Source organism: Corvus cornix, chromosome 2 (genome assembly GCF_000738735.6).
Source record: "Corvus cornix cornix isolate S_Up_H32 chromosome 2, ASM73873v5, whole genome shotgun sequence".
NCBI lineage: Eukaryota > Metazoa > Chordata > Aves > Passeriformes > Corvidae > Corvus > Corvus cornix.
In genome coordinates this window covers 98,433,197-98,456,190 of record NC_046333.1, presented here as the reverse complement: position 1 = coordinate 98,456,190, position 22,994 = coordinate 98,433,197, and the positions used below count along the sequence as shown (strand labels likewise).

Below are 22,994 nucleotides of genomic sequence, written 5' to 3'. Positions count from 1 at the left end.
ATTAAAATAGAATTAAAAATAAATAACATTATACGTATGTGTGCTGGTATGTACAAAGCCCTACAAATACAATTTCGAAACACTTGAACTAGCAGTTATTGATTTTCTCAGCTGCCATTGGTTGTCTGTTTTCAGGAAATGATCAAGTGCTTGATCTCTGCAGTGATGTAATAGTGCTTGATCTCTTTTTATTTTTGTAATTGAATTTGAACTTTAAAGTTCTTGGTAAAATCAAAGTATAAACTGGCTCTACAGAATGGCCAGGAAGAAGCAAAATTCTGCCTGAAGAGATGCTGTGCTCTTCTATAACATGATTATCTGCTTGATAAGTTGTCTTCATGTTTAACCTGGCTTTTGGTCAAGTGCCAAAAAAGTTGTAACACTGAAATAAAAAGCCAACTCAAATTCTTTTTAAGCTTGTGTAGTGGTTTGGTCCAAAATACTCATTACTGTTTACCCTCTGTGAGATAATAATAAGGAGAAAAGCAAAGCAGGCACCAAACTTGAAAGAATATAAAGAAGTTTATTAACGGACCTAAAAGAAGGAAAAAGAAGAAAATAAAATCATACCACACCTTCCGAACACTTCTCCTCTCCTCCACCTTCCTCCCTTCTCCCACTGACAATGTAAAAAGACAACCCTTAAGATGTTCACTCTGTTTACCACTTCCATAATAACCTTGTTCAGTCCATTTAGAAAGAGAAGTCTCTTCTTGCTCATGCTATGAAAACAGTATCACAACGAGACAGCCGCCCACTTCCAAATATTGTTCAGTCCATTTAGGAAGAGGTCTCTCTGCTCGCGATGTGAGTCCCTTCCCCCGACCTGCAGCTTTTCCCGCAACTGCTTTTGAGGGTCCAATCTTGAGCTACTGGGGTACAATTTTAAGGCTGAGTCGTTCAGAAACAAAAGTTCTCTTCACCCATCTCATCTCTGGGAGCATTTCATCTCTAAGAATAGAGGTCCTCCTCCTTCCCTGGGAGCAAAGGGTCCTCCTCATCTTCATCTCTAGGACTATCTCTGGGAGCATCTCTAGGAACTGAGGTTTTCTCCTTTCCCATTTGGAGCAAAAGTCCTCATCGCTTCCATCTCTCCCTGTTCAGACTTCTCATTAAATTCCAGCTGCTTCAGCATCTGCCTATCTCAGCACAGGTGCTTTTGCTCACAAGTACAAGTTGAACACTCCACCCCTCATGCCTTCATGAAATTACAATGGGTACTCTGATATATCATAGCTTTACAACAGAATTTCAGTTTTAAGCACCTCCTCTTTCTCTTCCCTCAGGTTTTCAGCTCTTCATAGCACTAAAAGGGTTAATCTCACCTTGGCCTTGCAGCTGGAATGTCGCTTATCGCTGTTGGTCACATGATTTTTTTGCCGGACAGCGGGGCAGCTTCAGCTGAATCTTCAGCCACACTGGAGAGGGGGGAGCTGGGCCACTCTGTCTGCTCATAGCAGGGGTGGGGGGGAGGGGGGCGGGGTTCCACGGCTGGAACAGGGCCCATCGGCTCAAGGATGGCCGTGGCCCAGCCTGGCCTGGCCCAAGCAGGGCCTGGGCCGGGTCCGCCGGCCCCCGCACAGGGCCCGCAGCCACCTGTCCCTGCACCGGAAACGAGACAGAGAGAGGCTCTGCCCGGGGTTTGTCTATTCTTAAGTGTGGATCACAGAGGCAGTCAAAATTTTAAGTGGCTTAAAAAATTGTCCATATTCAAACTGGCCAGCTGATAGGTTCTGTCAGGTCATAAAGGAGCTGTAAGCACCCCTTTGCAAGAACATCACTTCCGAGACTATGCTTTGCTAACCCATGACAGCTTGGATAATGAATTGTCACTTAGCCCCAAAATTCTGTAACATACATTCATTTTCTTTGTTTAGTTTATGTGTGGTTGTGGCACTAAACATTAGTCTAAAATCTATGTCTGTGTTGTACTCTAAGCAGGAGCAAGTGTACCTGGGAGGGAGTGGTATGTTATCCCACAGACACCAAAGGGAGCAATCTCAACAGCTACAAGACTGGGCCTTAAAATTAAGCTCTGAAGATGGAGCACCATTATAAACACCAGAAAATGTGTATAAAACAATAGTGTTTATAAATCTTTAGCCTTATTGAGCAAAATCTACATGAAACAAAAAGGTTTTTGGAACAGGCAAAGGCACTCAGAGCAGTGCTGCCACAGTATGGGATTCAGAGTCTGCTTCAGGGATTTCCTTAAATACTAAAGTTAATGTAAATTCACAGGCTTTATGAGCAATTACTTTTTCTTTTCTTTTCTTTTTTTTTGCCAATGGCAATTCAATTTTTTTGTGAGCATGCTTATTTTTCACAGGTAAAGACAGCACATTAAGTATTTAGGTCAAAATAAATGCTTAGTCCCTACTCATTCAGACCAAAGCTAGCAGTAATAAAAGACATTAAGAGAGAATATGCTTTGGGTTTCTTTCATTAAAATTTCCATTAAAATCTGCTTCTCTCTTCTTTTTCCCCTTTATCACAATTCCTTGTCTATGTCCTTTGCTTCACTTTGCATTTTTTGTATGTTTCTTCCAGCAGACTCCCTCTACGTGCCCTCACCCCTCTCTACCTCCTCTTTCTCTCTCGCCGTCTCTCTTTTTGGAACTTTTTCTGCAGATAGAAAAATGAGTTCGTTTTCTCCTAGTCTGAACCCAGCTAAAACCTTTGCATGTCACAGAGTAGAATGCAGCCTACTGCACTGAGAAAATGATGAACTAAAATCTTTGAAGGCAGGAGAGCAAAAGAGGCTTTTATATCATTATTTAGGAAGCTACATAAGTGACTCCATTTCAGAAGATTCTGCATGACCACAACAGGCTTTCAGCTCTATGCCTGCATGCTCAGTTTGCTAGAAAATTACGGCACTCTTTTTGAAGGCATTTATTTATTTATTTATTTATTTATTTATTTATTTTTATGTCAGGCTTGGTTATGACATCTAAAATATTATAATCATTCTTCATTTTCTCTTTTCTGGAAATCTAATTGCTGCTTTGACAAAAGAAAAGAAGTACTTTGAACTTATATGTTACTTTCAAGTTCTAAACTCAAAGTTGTTTCAGGCCGATTTATTGTTTTAGCAATGTTCATTCTTGAAGGATTCAAAGAATTGTACAGAGATATAGGCTTCACCATTCTTTCAAGTAAAAGAAACCTGGAGTTTAATAAGATCTGGAATTAAAGTGATGACTTTTTCAACCCTCTCTTATAATAATTACTCCTTTGAAATTTACATCATTGTAGACCCTTAAGATTTCTGAGAACTTCTCCTTAGAGGTCATAAAAATAACAGGGCTGCTATTTAGATGAGATAATTCTTAAGAGGTCCATGGGAAGACAGAAAGAGGTGGAGGACTTCCATCCCCATGTACGTATTAGGCAGCAGAAGTGATGTCCATGGCAGGAAATTAAAACTGCACCCTTTCAAAAAGAGATGTCCCTTGAAAGAACTAGAGAAATGTCTTTTTTTTCATTGATGACAAACCGATGAGGGACCTGTGACAGAAATGTAAAAATACTGAATCAAACTTTTGAACAAACAGCAGAAACCCTTCATAAAGGACTGGGTCTGTCATAAAATCCTAGTATTACCTATAGGAAACATGACTTCTGTATTTTTGTACTCCTACATTTGCATCTATGCTTTACTGCCTCAAAACACTTTTTGCTAAGGAAACAGGGGGCAGTCAGTATATCATAGAAAAGAGAGATCAGAGGCAAGATTTTGATATCTCAAGAACCATCCCTTGCAGTCAGTCTATCCACCATTCCATACATAACCCCTGTTATTTTTACGTGCATGATAAAAATTCCCTCTGCCAAGGCAGAAATTTAGTCAAATCAAAACTAATGAGATAAATAATAATTCTTTACTTTCCCCGAAGCTTCCAAAGATTACCTTTTGGGTTGTGTGTAATAAATGCCTGAGAGAAGCAGAAGCTGACAGTTACAAAGGGCCTTTAATTTAATCTCTTCCGCTCATATGTACAAGTAAATTGTAATGCCTGTATATGTAAAAAATATCTCTTCATTTTGGGGCTATTTGCACTTTCCATACAGTAAACAATAAAAAATTGCGTAACACATTTAATAAATAAATAAAAAAACATAACAAATAAAATCAATCACTTTAACAAGCAAAAAATAACGATTTGAAAGTAATTTGGTCATAAGAATTAATGAAGTAGTTTAAGTAATGAAAAGAGCAAGAAAGGAAGACTGAAGTAAAACAAATCAGCAAACTGTGATGCAAAACATGGAAAATTTACCTATAGCTTTTTAGTAGCCCATGGTTATACAGCATTCAAAGTGCAAACAATCTTTCTGCAATAAAAATAAACAGGGAGGGCAAGAGGAGAAGGCTATTTGGGGGATTTTTTGTTTTGCTTGGTTTTGTTTCTTTTCAGATTAGTCTGAGATCTCTTATGGTCTGTAAAATCTTCCAAATATCATTTAATTTCCTGTGAAGGGAATAATTTTTCTCTCCATTTGCTATGAAAGTGTATTTACAGAGGGGACATATTTTAAATGAGTGGTAAAGATGGAAGGAGAAAATATACTTCTCAAGATATTAAGTTTAAAACTGGTTAAATTGGTCTTTGATTTGGAGAAAACTGAACAGATATTACTGATTTTAGCAGTATTGTACAGAATCAAGATTAAGGGGAAAAAAAAAAAAAAAAAGAAAGCCAAACAACTAAAATCCCCAAATCATCATTTTCCCTGCCATAAATGTCCCTAGAGAGTCTGAACTGCAATTTCTGCAAACCTGAAAAAGGACTTATGTTTACTGTGAAACTTTCATTGCAGATAGTAGCCTTTACATCTTTGAGGATGTCTGTCTTGAGACACCTTAAGTTTATACATAGCCTAGTAAGTATTTAAAGACATTTGGACAGGAAATAATGACTTTTACCAACTTTGGAGAAGTAAAAATAGTCTGAAAAGCCAAATTTACACAGTGGGCTAAAGTAGTCCTGATTGTGAAATTTATTGCTACTGAACTGCAACAAACATGTCCTGAAGAAAGGTAATTCTTGGTACAAAGGGCTTTCTGAAAACTGAGAAAGAACAGAAAAGCTAATTTTAACTCAGACCGTGTCTACTCAATGGAAAAACAATTCTGGAACAACATTACTAATGGTATATACTGGGAAATAAACATGGAAATTGGTAATAATTTTAATTCATACCAGAAGAGTTAAATAGAAATTCTAACAGAGCTCTTCTTTTTTTTTAATTCACTTTTTATGCATGTCTCAAAGACAAAAAATTGCCCAATATATTCCTTTGATGAACTGAAAAGGAAACATAAAAATAATATTGGAAGCAGCTTTTTGTTCAAGGCAATCAATGGATAAAAACTAGAGAATTCAAGAACATTAGGAGGACATTTCTCTTACATAACTGTAATTTGGAGATAAACACAAGTTTTTACCACAAAAGAGTTTCTCATTTAAATCAGTCAAATGAACAAAAGTCTTCAAAAGGCAAAATGTCCCTCTGCTGAAAGGTATCAAACCTAAAAGTATTCAAAAGTTAAATCTTATAAAATTGAGGAAAGCATAAAAAAATGCTTACCTAAACAATAAAATCTTAAATTTTGTTTACATACATTTAAAGATCCAGTGGACTTATACAGAATTTTGATGTTACTCTCAAAAAGATAGGATGAGAGCTAATAAGAGTCAGAAATACTCAGTATTTCACTGTCAACTCCCTTTATACCATATATGGGAGAATTAGGCACCTTAATTAAGATCAAATCCTAAACCCAGTGAATTCAATATAACCAATGCTCATCTGATGATCTCTAAGACTGACCTTTAAAGTTATTTGTCTCTCCAAGAGACTTGTTTCCTCCTGTCGAGATTGAAAGCCTTTAAATTATTTACCTATGATTGGGTGTCTGCTCTAAAATTTCAGACCAGACTGATCCTGTCTTTTCCAGTGGATAGTCTGCCCAGCTACCTCTGAGGCTGCTCAAGCTTAGCAGGTAGGTTTCAGCATTATTTCACAAAATACCTAATGTCCAAAGTAGGAAAGAATATGCTTTGTTCTTTTTCTGCCAGAAAGTAAGTCTGAACTGAACAAGTGATTCAGTTCATACTGAAATAGAATTAACTCTGAAGATGTAGGAATATGGTATTTTTCTGGGATGGGTGACATTCCAACTGAAATTGTGAATTTTCTTGTACTCTACTTGATACATTTGTTTTAAAGCAGGCGTTATAATTAAATTATGTATTCTTAGTTCTTCAGCTTGAAGTCAAAGCAGAGATGAAGAACTGTTCCAGTTTCATCAGATAGGAATTGACAGTTCTTTCTCAGAGCTATGTAAAACTTTTAGGTCCTTGTATACAATCTAACTAATTAGTATTTTAAAAATGGAATGTTCCTAATCCATTCATTAGTCCTGCAGTGAGGAAAAAACATATTAATAGAACATTTTGTATAACATACTGAAGCATTCGGTTCTTTTGAATTCAAGTGTGATTTCCACAAAACTCAGAAGAAAGCAAAGAACCATTTTGATCACAAAACTTACACTTTTACGGTTCTAGAGACAACAGAATGTCAACCAAACAATGGGGAACACAAAACCACTTCAACACCATAGTATGATACAGCTCAATAAAAGTGCTGAATTTTAAAACCAGCTTTCATGGAATATTTGCTTATTTAATTAACATACTGCTGCACAGGCTTGCGTTCTCTAGAAGCTTAATCTACATGCTTAAGAAACTGACTTACTACCTGCCATCTCTTCTATAAAAACAATTGAACATATGTGCACTATTCTAAAATATCTGCTAGCAGAATGCTAAAGACATTTGACTCAACTTGAAACTTCCAGCAGAAGAAAAATAATTACTTCTATTTAAACAATAAACACATTTGCAAGAATAACAGGAAAGTTTCACACGTTTCTGGTTACAGATGGGTTATATCACAAGTACCTTCTGCTTTTTCAAATCCATAGGGAACAAAAGGCTATGTACTTTCTCTGATTCTCTATAGTTATTGCAAACTAAGTTATTTAGAGAGACAAAAGTGTCAGCCACTTAGAGAAAAAGAAGCTGGGGAAGGAGCAAGTAGCTCCATGAACCATGAACTATAATAAATATGTTAGCATTAGGGATTACTTTTAAGTTCTGGAATCTGAATAAAATTCTGTTTTGAGCAGCAATTATTTACAAAAATGGATCATAGAAACACAGATTCATAGATGGTTTGGGTTGGAAGGTATCTTGAAGATCATCTATTTCCAACTCCTGTGCTGCGGACAGGGACACCTCCAACTAGACCAGGTGATATCAGGGTAGTTGAAGCTCCCCAAGAGGACCAGGGTTTTTAAATTCAGCTGCTATCCGTCTGTAGCTCTCACGAGCTTGGTCTTCCTGGTCTGGTGGCATGTAGCAGACCTCCACTATAGTGTCACCTGTCCCTGCCCTCCCTTTAACCCTGACCCATAATTCCTTGATCAGCTCCTCGTGCATCTCCAGGTGAAGTTCCATGCACTCCAGCTGGTCATTGACATAGAGGGGAACACTGCCTCCTCATTTTCCCTGCTTGTCCTTCCTAAACAGTCTGTATTCTTCCATGCCAACACTGCAGTCACAGGAGCCAGCCCACCAGGTCTTCATGATACCAATAAGATCGTAGCCCTGCAGGTGTGCATACATCTCTTATTCTTCTAGTTTATTGCCCGTGCTGGGTGCATTTGCATAGAGACACTTAGTTTGGGTTCCTAATGAAACTGAATTACTGGCTTGAGTGGATGTAATTCCTTTGCACTTCTCTTCAAGTGCTCCTGCTGACCTGGCATCCATCTCCAGGCTCTGGACTTCTCTCACTGGCAGTGGCACTCAAGAGGATTGACTTCTAGGAGCATGTAGGACTGAGGTTCCCCTCCCCTGACAAGTTTAGTTTAAAGCTCTCTTCATCAGTTTGGCAAGCCCATGACTGGAGATGCTTTTGCCATTCTTGGACAGACAGACCCCATCTGACCCCACCAGAGAAGGTTTCTCAAAATGAGTCCCATGGTCTAAGTAGCCAAAACTTGTCTGTGGCACCAGTCCTGTAACCACTTATTGATTCACCAGATTCAACTGGCCCTTTCAAACCCTTTCCCTTTGACCAGGAGCAACGATAAAAATCTACCTGCACTCCAGAGTCCCTTATGTTCTCAGATGTGAATTCCATATTTTTACCTTCGGTATCAAAACCAGCCCAACTGACATGAATTCCATCTGATTTTTAATAGGAAAAGCACTGAGATTCCTCCAGTGTGAGGTGGGAATGGAATGACAGAAACAGTTCTATGAAACACTCTCATCCTTGTCTGGTTAGCCTGTCAAAGGTATGACAATCAGAATGCACTACACTTAAATTGGCAGAGCTATGAAGAGGTGTATTATCTGGTTGAATATGGCCTTATCAAGCAATGAATCAAACGTAATGTCTGTTAAATCGATGTCCCAGTGGGTTTTAAACTTCATTCAGCAACACAGTAATGAGCAAAACACAAGCACTCTTATGGAGTAAAGAGCTTGCAAATTGAGAAACCTCAGTCTTTAATCTCCTGTGTACTAACTCTGGTTTACAGATTCTCTCTCAAGCATTTAATGAAAGATACATAATAAGCTTAATTTAAGTAACCATTGTAACTGACAGAAGTTGATATTTACACCATATTTAAAGCAAATAGCTTTCTTTTCACTGAATACATTCATCATCTTCTTCAGAATACATTTTTATTAATCATAATTAAAAATTTCTAATAAAGAAAGATAAGCAATAGGAGCCAGACATCTGGCAGTCCAGTATTTCTGAAAAGAAACAAAATGAAATTAAGACAAAAAGGAAGAGACAGCTGATTTCAATACTTTATAAGTTTTTTAGATTTCTTTCCTTTAACCCTTTGATCAGAGATAAATCTTATAGAAAATAACTGCTTATATAACAACAATATATATGTATGGAAACAACGTTTGTAGAAGCTAAGTCTTGTCTACATTTTCAATTTAAATGTCTAAATTATATACCAAAGATACACAATAAGTCCTTTTATAAAAACTGTAACTTTAGAAAGAAAGCAAGTTAAGTGCATTCAGCCTAATTAGACACTTGAATGTGCCAGACAGATATATTTATCACTTTCTTTCTGTACTTTTTATTTTCTTATCACGAAGTTTTAAGTAAATTCAGGAGAAATGTTCTACTTTTCTTACAGTTCAGAGGCAGAGGCTTTGGTGCTGGCTTTTGGTGGGTTTGTTGAAAGGGGTTGGCTTTCTGCAGTGATTACACTTCTTTGTAGGTAAGATTTGTTAAAAAATGCTGTAGATTTTCTATTTTTTTTTTTTTTTAAATACTAAAAGAGAAGAAGTAAGAAGGAGAGCTAGATGGTGGAACATGCGCTTATGTGTTTTACTGTCATAGAAACTTTTGTGGCTCAGGTCCATAAACTCAGTCTTTCAAAACAAATGTAAATGAACATTGATATGCTTATGATTTTCAAATAGACAAGGTTATGTTAGTGGTTCATTAATTTTTGTTCTTGCTGCTGTTATGCTTGTCTGTCTTTTACCATTTGTAGTAATGGGAGTATTAAAAACTCTATAGCTCCAACAGAATCATGCTATTATAAGTTCCATTATGAGATACATGAAATTGTCATTCTTATATTCTGCAGGGTATATTAAGATAAGTGTTAAAGGGACTTTTCACGAACATATAGAATTAATATAGATGTCACTTTGTATCACTTTATTAATTACTCCATAACTGTAACCTGTGTTTTAAGTGGTTTTGGTTTTTGTTTTAATAAAGACCAGATTAACTTGAAGGTTGATAGGTAAGATTTGCAGCTTCCACAAATCTCACCTCTTAACTTGAATTAGGAATTTAGAGAGTTTTCTCAGTCTATACTGACAAAACCCGTAGTTCAGTGCAGAAAACACTGAAAAAACCAGTGCAAAACAGTTAAAAGGCTAAGTTAATGGACTGCTCTTTTTTTTTCCTCTTCAGTATCCAATGTATAAGGATATTAATGAGAGAAAAAGGCTTGGAGTTTTAAAAGATAAAGTATAACTACATTGGAATTATTCAAATTCTCAACATTTGCTCCCTAGATCCTGCCTAAGGGGTCAATAACAACTCCTTACCCATCCAGGATATTCTGACATCACCTTACTGAATGGCCAATGAGATCAATAGACTTAATTAGAAAATAGATTGATTGGATTTCTAACAAAAAAGTCCAGACTGCATTAAAATAATAGCCTTCAAAAAGTAGAAGTCAATGTTTTCAATGTTTATAAAATGTTTCTTTTCAAATTAAGCTTTTTCTTTTTTTGCCAGTGATTCAGTACTAGAAAGACACAATAAAAATGCAAATTCAACCAAACCCACACTTTATGTAGATTATATATTTTAAAATTATAAACAGAACACATATGGTAGCTGCAAACTCCACAATTTTTATTTTTCTTCTTTCACAGTTCTTTTCATTTTAAAAACTCAGCTAGGCAGCAAGAAAATTAGTCTTTAAGTTGTGAAGTTAAAAAGTCCAATCAAAATCCAAAGGAGACACAAAGTTTTTTATTACCAGAAGAGTTACTGAACATAAAAAGTTCACTGCATGTATCTTTACTTTGCCTTTAAAGTCCTCCTAATAAAGGTAAATGGATGAGGGGCTGCACACAGCACTAGAAATGCCATGATAAAGAACTTGCAAGAAATTTTCCATTGAATGACCTGCACTGAAACAAGGAGAAGTGAAATTACCCCCAATACAAAACACTTAAAACCACAAGTTGATTAACTCTTCTAAGCTTTTAGTTGCAGTGAGGAAGCAGTGGAGTTTGAAGTTGAAGAAAGATTTCTCTGAAGAGAAGTGACATGCTGTGGGGCAGGAAGAGGATTGAAGATGCAGTATTTAAAAATAGCAGACTGGCTAACATATTGAGTAGGCAGCTTGCTGTGCCACAGAGAGTATGACCACATATGAAACTCATTTATTTAGATCTTCATTCAATTTCTAGTGAATTATAACAACAAATTCTCCTAAAATTAAATTAAGCTTTCCATAAATTTTATGTTTTTGTTTGTACTTTGCACAATATCATGTATCTGGGTCCTGCTAATCGTCACATAGAGTTATAGATTACCTTCCATGGCTTGCATTCTATCATTATGTGTCCAGAATTTCTCAGGCAGGACTGATCAAAGCAGAGTAGCAAAGGTACACTCAGGACCTTTGAGACAGAAGTGATAACTGTTAAACCTTGGTAATCATATAGCTGTAACAATCCAGAGCTGTTGAATAAGTGAGCAATGGAACAGAAGCTGTTCAGAGGAAACACACATATCCCAACATAAATAAGAGACAGAGCAAAATAGATAACGTTGTTCCTGTGCATTTTGTATTGAAGAAGCAAAGGGACCACTGTTCTGATATCAGCTTCTATGAATATCCAGGAAGATTACACCTACCTGTTTTCTGGCTAGACCACAAAGCAATCATGGATTTTACAAAGATCAATTGAGATCAACAACAGGCAGCTCAGAATTTACTATGTAAAGTCCAGGATTTCACTGTGTTTTTTGCCCTGGCTGCTGGAAGTCATTTCAGTTTATCTGGTGCTTATGAAATAGTGCTTTGTGTCTAGTGCTCCTTTTAAAGCTAGAATCTGAAAGTGATATGATGGCAGAGGGAGATACAAAGTGGGAGATGTACTAAAGGAACACATTTTCAGGAAGTCAATGAATTCAAAAGGGATTCATGTTATATTCAGATGCCAAACAAAGGTGCCAAAATGTTGAGCATTTTTCACAATCCCTGGAGAGAAAGATGAGATAGGAGTCCAAGCTAGAAACACTACTTAATCTGAGTACAATTACTTAACATAGATACAAAACTGGTTTTCCTAGATTAACCCTCTCCTCTGAATCATTGGAACAAAGTCATGAAAATAGATTGTTTTTCTTACTGCTCTGATTTGAGGAGGGTTTTTTTGGGGTGGTTCTTTTTTTCATGTGCAATTATGGAAAAAACAGGTGTAATTCATTGTGGAGGCTTAGAAAACCAAAGTTCTTGCTTCACAGAGTAGGGTAGTCAGACTGTACGTTAATATGTCTAATTGTCTTTTCTATGTTGATTTCTTCTCTTTCCAATCTTCATTAAGACTAGGTTAACTAAGATTGGTAAGGGTACCACAAAGTACAGATTTGTAAAAACATACTTTTGTATGTGTTAGTCAAGTACTAGATGACTAGTTTTTCAGTTAGGGAAGAATGCTTTCAGTCTTGGGGAAAAAAACAAAAAAAAGTGTTTCTATATAAAGCTAGAGAATTTATGGTATGCATATCAATGAATATAATTTTTATGGAAATTGACATAACAGTAATGGGACTCAACAGATGGAAAAAATTTTTCTTGGGCTGTGTGTGATATCCACTATAGCATCTAAATAAAACACCACATTTTGTTTAAAGTAATTAAGTCTGTTTAAAATTATTATAGAGGACCACTTTTTCCTGTGCCTACATCAATCACATTCAGAAACATTGTCAATATAAATCACTTTATCCATTATTAACAAGTCAAAGGATTTACCCTCACATTTCTCATAAAGCCTTGTTGTAAGAAACAGTGTTACAAGAAGCAACAGGAATCCTCACAAATTTCAGCTGATTTGCTGACAGTGTTTATTCTGTTGTTTTTGTAATGTAGTGTGTTGTCAATGGTGTGAATCAATACCTGAAAGTAGCTGAACCTCTCAGTGTGTTCTATTTCGCAGCTGGCTGAATGCTTACTGCAGAAGTTTGTAGTGATGCGGCATTAGAGGGTATTTTCATGACTTGAAGCTGGAAAGAAAAAACTAATTAATTAAAATTTTGTTGAGTACCTTCTGCAAATGAATTTAAAACAAACAAACAAACAAAAAAACCCAAAAAACAAACAAAAAAACCCCAAAAAACAAACAAAAAAAACCAACCCAAAGCTCTCATATGGTGAACTGATTGTAACAAGCAGCTGAGACTACCCAACTGCTGGGTCATTCCCTCTTCAGAGGGGTGAGAGAGAGCATCAGAAGAACAAAAACCAAAAACTAGTGGGTTGATATAAAAGCAGTTTAATAGGTAAAGCAAAAACTTCACAAACAAGAAACACGAAGCAAGGAATGAATTCATTGTTTCTTATTGGCAGGCAGATATCGGCGCTTCCAGGAAAGCAGGGCTGCATTATGCTTATGATTACTTGAGAAGACAAACACTACAGCCATGAACATCCCTCATTTCTGCTCCTTTTCTGCAGCTTTTACTGCTGAGCACATCATGGAGTAAGGCATATCCTATTGGTCATCACATATCAGCCTTCCTGGCCAGGTCCCCTCCCAGATTCTTGTGCACTTGAAGCCTGCTCACTGGGGTGATTAAGTCAGATATTGGGACACTCATAGAATTGTACAATGGTTTGGGTTGGAAGGGACCTTGAATGTTACCTCATTTAAACACCCCTGCTGTGTGCACTGACACCTTCTATTAGACCAGGTCACTCAAAACCCCATCCAGCCTAGTCTTAAAAACTTTCAGGGACGAGTATCCACAGTTTCCCTGGGCAACCCATTCCAGTGCCTCACCACCCTCATAATAAAGACTTTTTTCCTAATATGTAATCTAAACCTAATCTCTTTCAACTTAAACCTCTCGTCCTGTCACTACATGCCATTGTAAATAGTCTTGTGTGGATACAATATTGCTGCTAGCAGGAATTTTTCCTGCTTCTTTCCAGTCCCACAAGATACTTTTCTCTCTCACGGAAAATATTAGCAGAGCTCTATAAGCTATGAACACCTGCGACCTTGCAGAGCTTTCTTAATGGTACAGTAGAAAAATATTTTGACAATGGATGTTTTAGGATTTTAGCCAATCACCCCAAGGGGTGGCTGATCCTTTGACCAATTAGACTATGAAGAAAAAAGTCTATAAAAGAGTTTGTAAAATAATTAAATAAATCAATCTTGCTGCACAATTCCTGCCTGCTGGATCTCTCCTCTCCTCCCTACGGCTGCAGGATACCGCAATAGTCTTGCCCCATCTTTTCTGTAAATTCCCTTCAGGTATAGGAAGGATAACCAAGTGGAGGGGAAAACAGATTGCTTCTAAAGCAAGGAACCTCAAACTTGAGCTCAGTAGGGGTGGTAAAGTAACAGTCACATTCCCTTTGTGATTTTCATCACAATTGTCATGGGTTAGCAAGCATAGTCCCGGAAGTGATGTTGTTACAAAGAGGTACTTACAGCTTCCTCTATGACCTGACAGAACCTATCAACTGGGTAGTTTGAATGCAGACAATTTTTTAAGCCACTTAGAATTTTGACCATGTCTGTGGTCCACATTTAAGAATGGACAAACCTCAGGAAACTGGCTCTCTTGTGTCTGGCTGGGGGACAGGTAACTGGGCTGGGCCCATACAGGGCCCTGTGCGGGCCTGCCGGGCCCTGCCGGGACCTGCTTGGGCCGGACCCGGGCCAGGCCACAGCCGTCCTGGAGCTGATGGGCCCTGGTCCACCTGAGGGCCCCGCTCCCCCCTCCCCCCCCCAATTCCTGCTGCGTGCAGGCGGCGTGGCCCAGCTCCCTCCCTCTACAGTGTGGCTTAAGATTCAGCTGAAGCTGCCCCGCTGTCCGGCAAAGATCATGTGACCAACAGCGATAAGCGAATTCCAGCTGCAAGGCCCGGGTGAGATTAACCCTTCTAGTGCTGTGAAGAGCTTTTGAAAACCTGAGGGAAGAGAAAGAGGAGGTGCTTAAAGCTGAAATTCTGTTGTGAAGCTATGGTAGTGATAGACTATGATATATCAGAGTACCTGTTGTAATTTCATGAAAGCATGGGGGGTTGGAGTGTTCAACTTGTACTTGTGAGGAAAAGCACCTGGGCTGGAATAAGCAAATGCTGAAGCAGCTGTAATCTGAGGAGAAGTTTGAACAGGGAGAGATGGAAGCGATGAGGACTCTTGCTCCAATCAGAAGGAGAAAGACCTCTGTTCCTAGAGATGCTCCCAGAGATAGTCCTAGAGATGAAGGTGATGAGGACCCTTGTGTCCCAGGAAAAGGAGAGGGCCTCTATTCTTAGAGATGAAGATGCTCCCAGAGATGGGTGAAGAGAACTTTTGTTTCTGAATGGCTCATCCTTAAAATGGTACCCCAGTAGCTACAGATTGGACCCTCGAAAGCAGTTAAGCAGTTGTGGGAAAAGCTGCAAGTCGGGGGAAGGGACTCTCACATGATGTGAGCAGACAACCAACCCAAGCGGCTGTCTCATGATACTGGAGCCATGAGAGGACCTCTCATGGAGATGTCTCCATAGCATGAGCAAGAGAGACTCCTCTCCCTAAGTGAACTGAACAAGGTTATTATGGAAGTGGTAAACTGACTGAACATCTCAAGGGTTGCCTTTTTACAGTGGGAGAAGGGGAAAGGTGGGGGGAGGAAAAGTGTTCGGAAGATGTGGTATGATTTTATTATTTTTTCTTTTTTTCCTTCTTTTAGGTCTGTTAATAAACTTCTTTATATTCTTTTAAGTTTTGTGCCTGCTTTCCTGCTTTGCTTTCTCCTAATTCTTATCTCACAGAGGGTAAATAGTAATGAGTATTTTGGACCAAACCACTACAACAATGGATATAACTGAGTGCTGCCAACATTAACCACAATGCCACCGGTGCTTTGTGATATTGTGACACTCTTTCAGCAGACTCTTCTACAGAAAGATCCCACAGAGCATCTTTGAACCATGTCTATTTGATGCATGCTTAAATAATCAGTTTTTCGCCTTTGGGAGCTGTTTAAAGGTTGTCTATCCACCAAGTGCAAGTCCACCATATAAAATGAAAAAGGCTGTTAAAAAATCTGTCTGGAACTGGATAACAGACCTAAACCAGAAAAAACTTGGGGGTTTTTAAGATTAATAGTATATTACAAAATTAAAACAATATGTTTCCACCTATGATGATGTGAGAAGTGGGAAGTGGGAAGGGATATGATTTACTACATACTTCAAAAACTTCCTCTGTGAAAATCCTTGCATACAGTACAGCAAGAACTTGTGTTGTTATGAACATAGGTAGAACAGGCAGAGAGAACAATATATTAATGAATAACAGCTCCAATTCTAGAGTCAGATCTTTGGCTGTGTGTTTGGTGATGTTCAGAGAGCAGCAACAGTTATATTTGGCTTTCTAAATCTAAGTCAATTATGAATTCTAAGACTTGCTGTAAATCCCATCTGATACGTACAGCATTACAGAACAGAGATATAAATTACGACACTCTTATGTCTTAAAACTGCAAGATTTACATATATACAAGGAATATAAATTTTATTAGGTGTATTTCCTAAATCCTTTTCTGAAGAAGGGAATTCCTTCATGGATCAGACCTTAAGTACCACAACAGAACCTTCACTAAAGGCTTGGTTCATTAGAGTTCATAAATCATCAGTGGCTTCAATGTGTCTGACTAGTGCAATGGTGTAATGGAGCTTTGCTAATTTAACTGAAGTATCTGACCTGTATCTATTCCAGAGCCTTCTGCATAAGAGACTACCCAATCAAATAAAACTGCTTTAAGATGTGGTGTGTGTTTTAGTCCAAAGAAATTAATGGGATCACTTGGAGATGAAGTATCTGAAAGGCAATGAAACTATATTTTTCAAGTCCTTATCTCTAATGATAGGTTTACGATTTCACTGTCCTGTAGAGGCATCAGAGGCAGCAAAGACAGACCTATGTGACTGAACATATAAGCTGATCTGACTTTCCAGTGACTGATTGTGTGCACACACAAAGCAATGATGACACAGAGTCAATCTCCTAACAATCCCATTGTAGCTGCAGAGCATTGTGCAAATATTTAGGAAAAAATGACAAAATCATATTAAGGATAATAAATATGCTTTCATTCCACTTCACAGTTGATAAATTATTAACAGCTTAACTTTTCCAGATGATGTGCCTATGCAAGGGAAGCATCACTAATTTTCAAGACTCTCTAGACTCATTACCTGGCAGCAGTCTCCAGTTGCTTTCCCCTGGTACCTGAGAACCATAACTCAACAGGATAACTGTCATGGCAGAAGACTAAAGGACACTTTAAAATATGTCATTAATTAATGAGTCCACGCATGGCACAGTAAATGCACTCTGTACAGTGACTGGAGGAAGAATTTATCTTTTTCTCGATGGAGCTTTTGCTCAGTGAAGTTACAAGGGAATTAAATATTCAGGACAACCATACTCCTGCATAGACCCTAAAGAGTATTATCGATGTCAAATATATAACTTAGTAGGTCAGAGCAAATGGTTTACTCATGTGACTGGAATATTCTGCTAATATTTTCAATAGCAATTGTTTATTTGAAACAGAGAATGTTTTTATTAGCCAGCAAAATATTAATCATAGTAGAAGATGTTCACAAAGCAATAAATATGCTGGAGGTTAAGTATAAAGTATTTCTACATCAATTTTATTTGGATATAAAATTCTTCATTTAGATTATCAAATAACACTGCTGTTGATTAATGCAACTATATGATTTTACATGCAATACTTCAAATTCTACTTGGCCTTTGTAAGAGATTGATTTCATATTCAAAATCAAGCCATTAGGTCAGATTATGTTGAGAAAGACAGATGGGTACCTACAAGGTGCAAAATACTCTACAGTCAAGTATCCTAAGTGATCTTCTTCAGCAGCCCACCTTTTAAATAGGGCAATAGACTAGATAGAGACATAAAGAATATTGATAGTAGATTTGGAGAAAAAAGCTAAATGCTTGCAATTTATTCTTTGCTACCACCTGAGAATATAGCTGCCCAAAATCAAGTTTAGTAACACCCTATGTGGGAAAAAAATAATCTACCTCATGACAGATAAATTAGATAAGTATGTGTTGCAGTGACCGCTGCTGTCCACTGCCCAGGCCAGCTCTAGCAGTGCGCAGCAGGAGTGGGGAGCAGCTGGAGGTACGGAGCTTTAAGGCCGCTCCTCCGAAGCCTCTGCTCTACCCAGGGGAGCTAAGGCTCCAGACACTGTAGCAGTCAGCAGCCCTCGAGGAAGGGAAAGATAAAAAGTAGCAAGGAGGCTTGCCAGGGAAGGTAACCCAACTTTATTGAAGGGTATCCATGCAGGACAAGCAACAGTTGAAGGGCAACCATACCTTATAAAGGGGGGATTCAACAGGCGGAGTAGCCCAACTAGGGACCAATAGGCGGATCAGGAGGGAGGGATGCTGGAGGGAAGGACTCATATCTGGTCCAATGGTCTTGGTGGGTGGAGGGAGAGGGGTCACATGCCCCAATGGGGCGTCAAGGTTTAGGGGATTTCCAAGAGGGGCGGTATCCGAGTGGGCAGGGTCTCGGGGACTGACGGGGACCATATAAGGGTAATTAGGGAGGGCTTTGGTGACAGACACAGAACAGTCCAGAACTCCGGGCGGGGTTTGGGTGATTGATAGGGAAGGTGCCAGAACAAGGGGAGGGGATAGCCATTTTTGAGAGCACCGGGGAAGCAGCTTGGATCTGGGACAGACCAACTGGGAACAGAAGTGGGGAAGGTAGGGACGAACCATTAGGGTACAAAGAATATACAAAATACAATAAAAACATTGCATCACCACAAGCATGATTTCTAGCATTTGCCATTGCAATCGGTGCAGGCAGCATGTCATGTCTATCAATACTTAGGGAACTAACATTACAAAACCATGAAATTAAGATGTAAAATTTTGAGACATGGCAAGGAAATTACTGGCGATGCAGCCTTAATCAAAAAGGATTGTATGTATCACAGAGAAAGACTTTCTTTTAGATGTGTTTAACTTCTGTGTTCCACACTTCTTTCTTGTCCTATCACTTCTGCCTGTAAAGACAAGACAATCTCATGTTCTAAAAGTGCATTTACTGATGTACTTTATTGGTTTATGGAAATATGAAGATGTTAGAAAGAAAAATGTGGCAAAGTATGTATATTTGTTGCTCTAAATTGCATGGAAATCATTAAACACTAAGTATTTCTCACAAATGTCATTAATAAGTTATTCTTTTTCTGCACCTTTTTCATAATCTATACTTGCAAAACACTGCTGGTTAATTATATAATCTGAAGAGTGATAGAAGTTAAAAATCTTTAATCAAGAAAGAAAAGGAAAAAATAAAATGACCAAAATACTTTGTGGTTTGACCAGCATCATATCTTAAAGGTTCTTTTTCCTATGGAGATGAAAAAGAAAAAATAAGTCTAAACTTTACCAATTGCAGCTCCTATTTGAATAAAGAATGCAATAAAAGCCAAATATGTTTATTTGATTTCTTTTCTAAAATTACTTTGCTTGCTCTTGTATATATCATGTCTACCTCTTCAGATAACCAATTCTACGTGTTTTGAAGAAGTTATTTCTCTAGTTAATCAAAACAAATGACTTCGTTAAAAGCATACTACTAGGATATGAGGATATTTTTGTGTTAAATTGCTGTTACCAGCAAAAAAAAGTTGTGTTTAACCTTGATTTTTTGACAATTGGATAACTCATTATAAAGCAGACATCAAATCAGTAGAAAGACTGACATTCCCTGCTACTGACACTTCCCCTAATTAAAGTAATGATAATTTATTTTTTACTAAAATACATTTACATAAGTAAAATGAAACCATCAATGAATAGCTAAATGTAGACTTAAAATACTAGTGAACATAAAATACCAAAAATATGAAAAGCTATTCAGAGCAGTTAAAAATTCCGTATTTTCTAATACAAACACATACTCAAAAAACCCAGATATGAGTAAGATGATGAACATGATTATAACTACCTTCTATGACTATAATTACAACATGAATACAACATAAAATTTTAAACAGATGCCGAAACACTTGTTAATCTAATAGATAACAATTGAAATTGTAAACACAGATGTATTGTTGACTTGTACTTCCATGCATCCTTCTAGGCTATGGAGCATAATAACACTTGTTGAAAAAGAGACACTACAAGAAAACAGTCCTTCTTATCCATTCATGCTGGAACTTACATCATTTCAGCACAGAAAAAAATGGAAAGAGATTTTGGTACAATATCAGTCAAAATAGCTGGAGAAAAGAACTTGTAAATATTTTAATCATTAAAGAAATGCCTTGTAACAGTAGAATGCAGAACTTGGTTGATTATTCTCTCCTTTTCTCTTCCTATGACACATTAGAATTGAAGCTTTGGGGGTTTATTAAAAATTTCATGTTCATTATGGGCTACCAGGAAACATTTTGCAGTCTGCATTATGCAATATAGACGTTCTGTAGATTTTTTGAAAGCATGTGTATACAGCAAAGTTTCTGGCCATTGAAAGGAGCTGAGCTATTCCTTTTCCCTTCTACATTTCTAAATAGACAAGCCTGCATACAAAAGTTAGAAATCTCATATCCAATTATACTAGGATTCTCTTTCATAGAAATATTTCAGCTGTCTCATCTCTACATCCTTCACTTGCTTATCCAGTCATGAACAAAAAATATATATTTTTTTAAATGGTCAAAGACATAAAATAGACTGTAGTCTGATTAATTAAGTGAAAAATACTAGTGCCAAGTAGTGGAAAAATGGCTGAGCATAAAACTAGAGGAAACTGAGAAGTTATTTTCACATCCTAATAGAAGTTTCAATGGTATGGAAAGTATAGGGTAAAACACAGCTGATACTCACTGGATGGGATGTAGCTGGCATGTTCAAAACCCATTCCACAATGGTTCCCCATACACACAATCTACAACCACGGCACCTGCACTCAGGCTCCACCCAAACAGAATGAAATAGTATAAAAGGAAGTTGAGAATGCGGAAAAGTTAGGGAAGACTCCATCCTGGCTACTGGGATCAGTAGATGGGCTGAACCTCTCTCTCCCCCATAGGGACGCCTATTGGGTAAGAACCACATCCTCTGTGCACTGAATACTTTTACTATGGATTAGAGCTTGTCTGTGCATTCCTTTGAATATATTTTTGCAGTCCGTTATTAATGCTGACAATCCTTGAATCTTAACCTCTCACAATTTTATATTAATAAAGAGTGTTATTCTGTAAACTGTTTGTGTGAGTCCTTCATGGGTGCTGGCAGTCTCTGGAAATGGGTGACATACTGGAACAAAGTGGAAGACACACTGAAAGGTCATAAGGTGGGAAGACCTGCTGAGGGGTCTCTCTTAGGTGTGTGTCCCTGAATACACAGCCCTCTGATCCAGCAGGACTGGTCACTGAAGGGTCCCCATAGCGGGACACTGACAGACTGGTCAGCCACAAAGGTTTCAGCTTTCCTGGGGTGCTGACAGTCAAATCAAACATGAAGGGTGTTGCTGCCTGTTCTGAGCTTCCCCTCCCCCTCCCCAAGACACTTGCCTCTGCCACGTGCTCTGAGCTCCTTTGTTCTAAGCGTGGGCAAAACAAATGTTACTCAAACTTTTTAGTAGCGTCTGATTGGCCGGTCACGCCGGGTCTGCCCCCAGTCCTCCCCTTTCCCCTTCTCCGAATAAAAGAGACAATGAAGGGAGGCCCCCGTGCTCTTTTGGCTCTGCTATCCTTCCTGTGAACATCTCTTGTTGTCTGTCTCATTTGAAAGCTTCTAACTGCAGGAAACTGAGCGAGCAGGGAGCTGTATTTCTCCCTCTTTGCTTCTGCTGATGGTATTTGCTTTGCAGCTAATACAGGTACCGATTTTAGAGCTACTAAAGTGCTAGATCAGCCGTGCTACCTCTCTAGGCTGCTCGAGGCTTTCTAAGGCATTAAACCACTAGCCTAGCCGGTAAAAGCTGAAAGATACCTTCCACAGAAGGGTCAAGAAAATCTCCCCTTTTCACAAAAGACATACATTTTCATTTTGGTGTAAACCACAACAAGAATAAAAAGTGCTTAAAATAGTTTTCATTTTACCTGTGAAAGACCCAAACCAGTCCAGTCTCATGTTTAGACTTTAATTTCTTGGTTAAACGTACTAAACATTGTTTAGTACAGCCACTAGGGGAAAAGAAGCTGGAAAGAAAAGGCCAGAAAACAGAGAATTTCTGTGTCAACAAACATTCTGTATGCCTGCCATAGAATAAATCCTGTACACAGAAATTTAATATTCTAAAGGAGATGTTGCAATTTTAAAGGGAAGGAGTGTGACTGAACAAAGAATCAAATTAGCACCTAGAGACCTGTTGATGGTTTCTAATGAGGTTACGTCTATCACAGATTGCAGTCAGGGGATGGCAGGTTTGGAGATAAGTTTACAGTATGTGCATGACAGTTACCTATTTTCTTTAGTTGCTTTACTTCTAGTGGTAAAATAAACATTACTTGTGTCTGTTTTGTCAGTTGTACCCATAAGTGCTCACCAGCTTCTTGAGGGAAGTAATGCAGTATTTGATCTAGCCAATATCTACTAAAAAGCTCTGATTACAGAAGGAGTTGACACAAAAAATCAGAGAACTGGAAAATACAAATTCTATTTGATAAGTGGAAGGAGTGACCTGAGAGAGAGCAGTAATGACCCAGAAAGAGCAGTGCCTCCTTTCTGGTCAGGTATGAATTTTTACTTCTGAGGTACTGAGCCTACTGGAGTTGAAGATAATCCAAAGATTTCTACCTTTCAGAGGATTTCTCTGATTAAATTACAGATTAATTACACATATTCTAAGATATATCTCAGGTATTGAAATAGCTCCTGCTTTCAGCAGCAGAACTCATGCGAGGGTCAGTGACTGAAGGCTCCAGACTGCAAGAAATATCAATGGACTTCCAGTAGTTATAGTGGTGGATGGGCAGAGTTAAAATACACATACAAACAAAACCCACTATTCCATCACAAACAAAGGAAGTAAAACAGAAGTTGCAATTTTACTGTTCATTTGTCTGATGCCATCAGATGCAGAACATAAGTAAAGTTTGGCAG

At 38.0% G+C, this 22,994-nt stretch overlaps 1 long non-coding RNA gene across 1 annotated transcript in view; it reads right to left on the bottom strand.

The window, feature by feature from the left end:
• Positions 1 to 1,800: 1,800 nt before the first annotated feature.
• LOC104687254 overlaps positions 1,801 to 22,994 on the bottom strand; it is a 191,302-nt gene continuing 170,108 nt past the window's right edge. The window contains exons 4-6 of the long non-coding RNA XR_005601535.1: positions 12,779 to 12,885; positions 11,187 to 11,273; positions 1,801 to 3,510 (exon numbers count right to left, since the gene is read on the bottom strand). This is a non-coding gene — a long non-coding RNA (uncharacterized LOC104687254). The remainder of the gene's footprint in view (positions 3,511 to 11,186; positions 11,274 to 12,778; positions 12,886 to 22,994) is intronic.